The sequence below is a fragment of the Lithobates pipiens genome, unplaced genomic scaffold, assembly GCF_037356315.1.
Source record: "Lithobates pipiens isolate NorthernLeopardFrog02 unplaced genomic scaffold, aLitPip1_a1.2 Scaffold_16, whole genome shotgun sequence".
Classification (NCBI taxonomy): Eukaryota; Metazoa; Chordata; class Amphibia; order Anura; family Ranidae; genus Lithobates; species Lithobates pipiens.
The window spans coordinates 356,810,861-356,818,875 of NW_027507748.1; the positions used below are offsets into that span (position 1 = coordinate 356,810,861).

Sequence of the window (8,015 nt, forward strand, 5' to 3'; positions counted from 1 at the left end):
TGTGAGGTATCGCCGCGATTGTCAGAGTGAGAGCAATAATTCTAGCATTAGCTCCTCCGTAACACTAACCTGGTAACTGTAAAAAAAATTGAAAGCAACGCCTATGGAGATTTTTAGGTACCAAAGTTTGACGTCTTTCCACGGGTACGCGCAATTATAAAGCGTGACATTTTGTGCAGGGACTGTTCTAAACACTGGAAAAATGTGACACTTTGCAGGCATACTATAGACACCCCCAGACACGATATTTAAATGAATATTTCATTTTTATTGTTTCACTTTAAGCATTATTAAAATCACTGCTCCTGAAAAAACTTTTTTTTAGCAATTAGTATATATTTGACAAAAAAAAATTTAGTCTTACCGTCTTACACAAAAATACACAAATTACAAGTGTAAGGAAAGAAGATGCCAAACAAAAAATAGGATTTTTAATACAACTTACCTGTAAAAATCCTTTTCTTGGAGTACATCACGGGACATAGAGCAGCCATAGTAATTACTATGTGGGTTATAGGTCACCTTCAGGTGATGGACACTAGTGCAATCAAAGACAGGAAGTCCCTCCTTATATAACTCCTCCCATATAGGGAGTACCTCAGTTTTTGTAGCAAAGCAATAAGTATCACAACAAGAGGGGAGGGACCTCTGTGTCTTGTGATGTACTCCAAGAAAAGGATTTTACAGATAAGCTATATTAAAAATACTATTTTCTTTATCGTACATCATGGGACACAGAGCAGCCATAGTAATTACTATGTGGGATGTCCCAAAGCAATGCCATCTGAGGGGAGGAAGACACAAATAAAAGTAGGCCGCCATCAGACATGAGGACCTATACTGCTGCCTGCAGTACACTCCGCCCAAAGGCGATATTCTTTTGCCGTCTTACATCCACCTGATAGAATCTGGTGAATGCATCACCAGATAGCTTCATTTCCATTCCTAATTGTAGGAAGGCAAGAACTTTATCTATGACATACTTCCGAGGAAGCCATACTTGGTTTCTACCAGGAACATAGGCCCTCCAGACCCTATAGTTAACTTTGTGTTAAACTGGACGCAATAAATCTATGACGAGATACCCCATTTCTGGCATATGGGCAAAAAAAAATGTCAGGATTTAGAGACCATTCTCCCGGAAACACTTGTTGGCAGCTCAAGAAAATCGCCTACCAATTCTCCACTTCCCGGAATGAAGACTGCAGATAGGCAAGGTACATGCTTCTCTGCCCAAGGGCAGACCATGGTTCACCTCCCTCTGGCTGCGTGACTTCTGCCACCCCCTAGGCGATTGATGTAAGCCACTGCTGTGGCATTGTCAGATTTTATTCTGACAGAACAATCCTGCAACCTGAACGTCCAGGCCATTAGAGCTAGACGTGCCACCCGAATCTTGAGGATGTTTATGGACAAGGCTTTCTCAGATCTTGCCCTGGGCAGTGGTCTCTTTCGGGACTGCTCCTCAGCCCAAGAGACTGGCCTCCGATGTCACTACCTTCCAGGTAACCGGTATGAAGGATCTTCCCTTCTGCAAATTTTTGGGTTACCAACCACCAACTGAGACTCTGGTGTACCTTTGGGGCCAGATACCTTGGATAATGCAAGGCTTGGGTCTTCTTGTTTCAAGTAGACAGAATACTGTTTGCAACAGTCTTACTGAGCATAGGGAACTGCTTTGAAAGAAGCCATCATCTTCCCTAGCAATTCCATGCAAAGGTGAATGGAAGGACTCTTCCTTGCCTTGACCACATGGACCAGCTCTCACACTGACTTTTGTCTGAGGCCAAGAGATTCTCTTTTTCGGGGGACTATCCCCCCACATACTCTAGCCTCCTTATTAGACGTAAGGATGACTTTTATTTTTTATTTTTTTTGAGAACCCAACCCACATGTTCCAGATACTGGACACAGTCTGGTCTAGCCGGGCTACTAACTGATCTATTAGCAGCGGGTTGCCCAGGTATGCCATTACTGCTATACCCTGGGCCCATAGTCTTGCTAGAAGTGAGCCCAGAACTTCTGCCCAGAACTTCCGAAGGGCAAGGCCATAACTGGCAGAGGTGCTGTTCCACTGTGAACCGCAGAACTTCTGGTGAGCAGGGAAAAATTGGCACATGCAGATACGACTGACCGCATTGATTCCATGCGAAGAGAGCAGATGTTTAGGATTTAGATCTTTGAGACCTAGAATAAGTCTGACATCTCCATTCTGTTTCGGTACCGTGAAGAGATTTTAAATAAGACCACATACCCTACTCTCCTGAGGGGGTCCCCTGGGCTCTTGTGACATCAATCAGTCTAGCGCCAAAAATTAAGACCTTCTTTTCACTGGGTCTTTGGGGACGTTAGGACCGGAGGAAATTTCTGAAATTTTAGTTTGTAGCGTAGGATTACCACAGAGATGACCCATCTAGGATCTCTTCTTGCCAAGCCCCTGAAAACCACAGAGGTTTTCCCCCTACCTCGATCAAGTGGAGCACCCTTTCATAAGGAGGCACTAGTGTGTTTACTAGGTAGCCTGGATAAAGACCTGTACCTTCCCTCTGTATACATTGCCCTCACAAGACTCTTATACTTAGCCAAGAAGCTGCCAGTTTGTGGCTGTCGGTAGGCATCACAAGGGAGGCGCAATGGATCCAAATGGTCAATGCTACTCTCATCCGGGAAAAAAACACATGTCAACACAGAAAATCACCAAAGAAATTCTCCAATATATGGCAGAATTGGTTAAGCTCCCCAGAAGTGGCACCACCACAGCTGGTTTTGGATAGGCTGCTGTTGGAATAATTGGACACATAAAGAAGCTAGTGCAGTCTTATAAGGTGGAGCAAGCTGTGTAGTATGTTGTGATTAAATTGCATGATTGATGGATCTGAATATCAGGTTATATGTCATTGGTTGGTTTAATAATTACATTTTTATTTTCAATTTTTACTTTAATTTTGTGGTATTTGTTGAATGAATACTAGGCCATTGAAATGTTCTATCTACATGGTTGTATGATGGAAATATTATCTTATCTCAAAATGACAACACTTTTATATTGTTGTCAGAATTAAGGCTCCTGACACTATCTTTATATGCATTTAAATGTCATGCATGTGTAACATATACCATGTAATACCTTGTGTTCTTTTCAATAAAATTTTGTTATATATCCATATACACATAAACATGCATCTTTATGTGATCATGTATGCTTAAAGTGGTTCTGCACCTTTAAAAAAAATATTAAAAGCCAGCAGCTACAAATATTGCAGCTGCTGACTTTTAATAAATTGACACTTACCGATCCCAGGGTCAAGCGATGCCGGCGGCAGATGACGAGCAATCGCTCGTCTCTCTGCTGCCCCCGCTGCCATCCTCTGTCAGGGAATTTGGAAGTGAAGCATTGCGGCTTCACTGCCCGGTTCCTTACTGCGTATGTGCGAGTCGCGCTGCGCATCTCTGCTGGTCCCCGCGGTGTCCTGGGAACTGTGTTTCCCAGAACACAATGGGGGGGCGGGGCATCTGCGGCGGTCTGCGGCGGTCTTGTCCCGGAAGTGGGTGGAGATACCTGGATTATCCAGGTAACTGCATCCCCCTGAAAGGTGCCAATTATGGCACCGGAAGGGGGGAGGGATTAGATGAGCAGAACTTCCACTTCAGGGTGGAGGACCGCTTTAAAACAAGTGATCTTGTTACATTATGTGATTACGCGTCTTTATGTGATCAACAATAAAGATGTTCTGTTGGTTGTTTTTACACAAACATTCCAACATGCATCTTGTACACCCATTGCAAACATGTGAACTGGTAAAAACAGTTATCTTTTGCAACCGTGCGTTTCAGCAACTGTGTACTTCAGCAACTGTGCATTTCAGCAGCTGTGCATTTTAGCAACTATGTGCTCCAGCAACTGTGCGTACCAGCAGACGTGCATTTTAGCTAGTCTGCAAGCAATCCCCTGCATGAGGATCCCGTGGAGGTTTTTGGCTAACAAAAAGGCTCTTCTGAGACTGAATCCTCAGAGGAAGGGACATCTGTATGTCCTTGTCCCTGATCCCTTTAAGGTAATTCAACATCTCCTGCCCACTTCTGTTTCAATGCTGGAAAGACAGGGGCAGGATAGGGGAACCTGCCACATTTCCTCCCCTCCTGAGAGAAAGATGCAAGCATATTTGCAAAGATGCAATCATTTCAGCTACTTTCTCTTTCAATCCAGCTAAAGCTGGAGCCAAACTGTCCTTAATGACATAAGCAGAGGCCGAAATGTTGGAAACAGTTGCAACAAGTGAAGGCCTAAATGGCTCAGGCTGGCTTCTCGCCTCAGGTTTCTCAGGGGAACATGGCACTTTTTGCACTTCTCCATGTTAAAGTTCCTCCTACAGCACCTGGTATTCCCAGATGGTCTCCCATCCAGGTACTAACCAGGCCCAACCCTACTTAGCCTTTGAGATCAGACAAGATCGGGTACTTTCAGGGAGATGTGGCCGTAGGCTTATATCCTGGGAAGACATAGTCCTAAGCATAAAGCAGAGATACTAACACCATGCATCCACCGCTGAACATTAGTCCAGTAATGAGTATTATGCTGCTAATAGCCGCCCAGTCTGATGCTGAGTAGATATGCCTTTAAAAACGTCTGTGTTTACATGCCCCAAATGGGTTCTGTGACCTCTACCAACCAATCGTTTGTTTGCAGGAAACACAAATCTGTAGGCAAGAGAGAGACATGCACCTGAGCATGGTAATGTAAACTTAAAGCAGGGTTCCACCCTAAAGTGGAACTTCCGCTCATCGGAAACCCTCCCCCCCTCCGATGTCACAGTTGGCACCTTTCAGGGGGGAGGGGGTGCAGATACCTGTCTAAGACAGGTATTTGCACCCACTTCTGGGCATAGACTCCCACAGGAGTCTATGCTGTTTCCTGTCCTGCTGCACTGTCTGCTGGGACACACACGGGTCCCAGAGACAGCGCGGACCATTCCCATTGCGCTGCGCTACTCTCGCATGCACAGTAGGGAACCGGGAAGTGAAGCCGCAATGCTTCACTTCCTTATTCTCTCACCGAGAATGGTGGCGGCAGCAGCCGAGAGCCGAGCGATCGATCGGCCTCAGCTGCCGACTTCGCTGGACCCTGGGACAGGTGAGTGTCCATTTATTAAAAGTCAGCAGCTGTAGTATTTATAGCTGCTGGTTTTTAATATTTTTTTCCAGTGGAATCCCTCTTTAACATGTTCATTCACCCCTCTAGTGGAAACAACAGGTAAGCACAGTCTTCTCAATAGAGACGTCCATAAGAGTATCTTTAGGATGTTCTCACTTACCATTCCCCACCGCAGGATACTGCTGGAACACAGACAGACCCAATCTTCACCCATCATGGAGAGCATGTCATGATAGACCTTCAAGGACCGGGTCCCTTGTATATGAGGTTCCTCTCCCTTGGACCTGTATAGCACCCTGCAGACAACCTTCCAGTTATGATAAATGTAACCAAGGTGTCGGAACCCAAGGTCCAACCCTTAAAAGAGGAGCGTTACAGTCAAAACCTTGGTCTTCTTTCTCGAGGCTTGGGTACCATTCACTTTGGCTTTTTTAATAGCACTTTGAATGGATCTGATAGTATGGCATAGCCCGGTGATCCTGTAAGGATCCATCCAGCAGAGCTCTCTTAGCACATCTTTAACCGTGACCAACACCTTAGACACTGTTGAAAAAAAACTGAGGTACTCCCTGTATGGGAGGGGTTATATCGGGAGGGACTTCCTGTCTTTAATTGCACCATTGTCCATCACCTGAGGTTGGCCTATAACCCACATAGTAATTACCATGGCTGCTCTGTGTGCTGTACGATAAAGAAAAGACAACGGCAGAGGAGCAAGTCATTTACACAGATTGTTTAGGTAAGAAAAATTGAACCAGGAGGGAGGGAGAGTGGAAGAAGTGCATATCATAGGTCTCTAGAGAATAGCAATAGTACTTGTTAGTAAATGCCCTGTTAGCATTACTAAACACATTTAAAGAGCAGAGGTAACAGCAGGAGCTGGGAGGGGGAGTACAGGCCCAGATGTAATAGTCTTGGAAGGTCTGGAGAGACTCTGAAAACATATAGAGATTTTTTATCTACGGAGCCTCCTCACCTCACATCCTGGTGGCCAATAATTAAAGGTACCAAAAGACCTACAATGGTAGTTGTAAGATAGAAGTCGTTAAGTTCAACTGTTTTTGACTGGATTAGGTGACAGCCTCATGACTATGCCAGTCAACATTTGTGGAGGGAAATAATGATCAAATAGGTAAGCAAAACAAGTCGCAAACGCAACACGTCCCTGCCATTACAGCCGGAGGGAGTGTCGTGTCAACATCGGAAAAAGAGAAGATGGGAAAAAGAAGAAGAATGCGAAGGAGGAGAAGATCGGGCCAACGCTAGTAAAAGAGATGGAAGAAGATAGCGTTGGAGCCCGGAAGAAGAACCGAAGAGTAGGAGAGGTCAGAAGAAGACCCCCGGTCGGCGACGACGATGAACGAGAAAGCCGGGCTAATCCACTAGCAAAAGAGCGGCAAAAGAGCAGAAAATAGCAGAGGAGCCTGGCGAGAAGACCCCTGAAGTCGGAAGAAGACCCCCCGGAGCTGACTAATAAACTACTTTAAAAACATGTGTTGTGTGTTTTTTATTTACACTTTTTTCCCTCAGGTGAATGGGTAGGGGTACATCGTACCCCATACACATTCACATAGTGGGGGGTCGTAATCTGGGGTCTCTGATTCCTATAACCCCCCCCGCCCACAGACCCCGACAACCAATGGCCAGGGTTCTTGGGAAGAGGCCCTTGTCCTCATCAACATGGGGACAAGGTGCTTTGGGGTGGGGTTGGCCCATGTTGAGGGCACGCAGCCTGGTACGGCTCAGGAGGGGGGGGGGGGGGCGCTCGCTCATCCCCACCCCCTTTCCTGACCTGCCAGGCTGCATGTTCGGATAAGGGTCTGGTATGGACTTCGGGGGGACCCCCATGCCCATGCATTTTTTTTCGTCGTAGGGGTTCCCCTTTAAATCCGTACCAGGCAAACAGGGATAGCAAGGTGTCAATCTCGCCGATGGAGGCGGCGACATTGACTTCCTTTGCTAGTCCCGTCTACCTGGAGTCACGTTCAAAATGAACGGACTTTACTCCGTGTGTGGGCAAATCCATTCATTTGAAAAGTCAGGCGGACCTCCGCAAAAAGTCAGGCGGATTGTCCGGTGGAAAAGTCCAGTCATGTGTGGTCAAGTCCGCTCGTTCAGATTGTCCGCTGTACTAAGTCCGCCGGATAGTCTGATCGTGTGTACGTGCCCATTGCTGATCTTTCCTTTCTGAAAATGCTAGTTGCTTGTCATGCTGACCGTCTTGCTTCATTATTATGATTCACGGAATCAGAACAAGCAGGTGTAGAAATAGGACTTATGACATTACTCTGACCTGCATTCAATGATGCATGATACTGAAAGCATAAGTCCTGGTTCACCAGTCAAACCCATCCCTGTACCCCCTTCTACTATGGGAGCAACTCCTGATCCTCCATCCTCTTCTTACTTTGGAGGTGGGTGGATCCTGAATGGTACAGAAAGCAGTGCCACATAATGACCAGGTGCACCTCTCTGCGGCATTCCTCCTGTGAGTTCAGAGCAGAGGGTGGAGCCTTGCCACCATGAGATCCCAGGAGTGGGTTGAATTCCTCTGGGAGTCATGCAGACTGCAGACATGCTACAAGAGACGGTCAGAGACTGCAGACATAGTACAGGAGATGGTGAGAGATTGCAGACATACTACAAGAGACGGCCAGAGACTGCAGACATAGTACAGGAGATGGTGAGAGATTGCAGACATACTACAAGAGATGGTCAGAGACTGCAGACATAGTACAGGAGATGGTCAGAGACTGCAGACATAGTACAGGAGATGGTCAGAGACTGCAGACATAGTACAGGAGATGGTCAGATGCAGCCTGCCAGTGCCCGTCATATGCAGCCTGCCTTTGCCCATCATAAG

At 46.3% G+C, this 8,015-nt stretch overlaps 1 pseudogene; it reads right to left on the reverse strand.

Annotated features, from left to right (window-relative positions):
• Positions 1-4,364: 4,364 nt before the first annotated feature.
• LOC143984680 (5S ribosomal RNA) lies at positions 4,365-4,483 on the reverse strand (annotated as a pseudogene).
• Between the last annotated feature and the right edge of the window lie 3,532 nt (positions 4,484-8,015).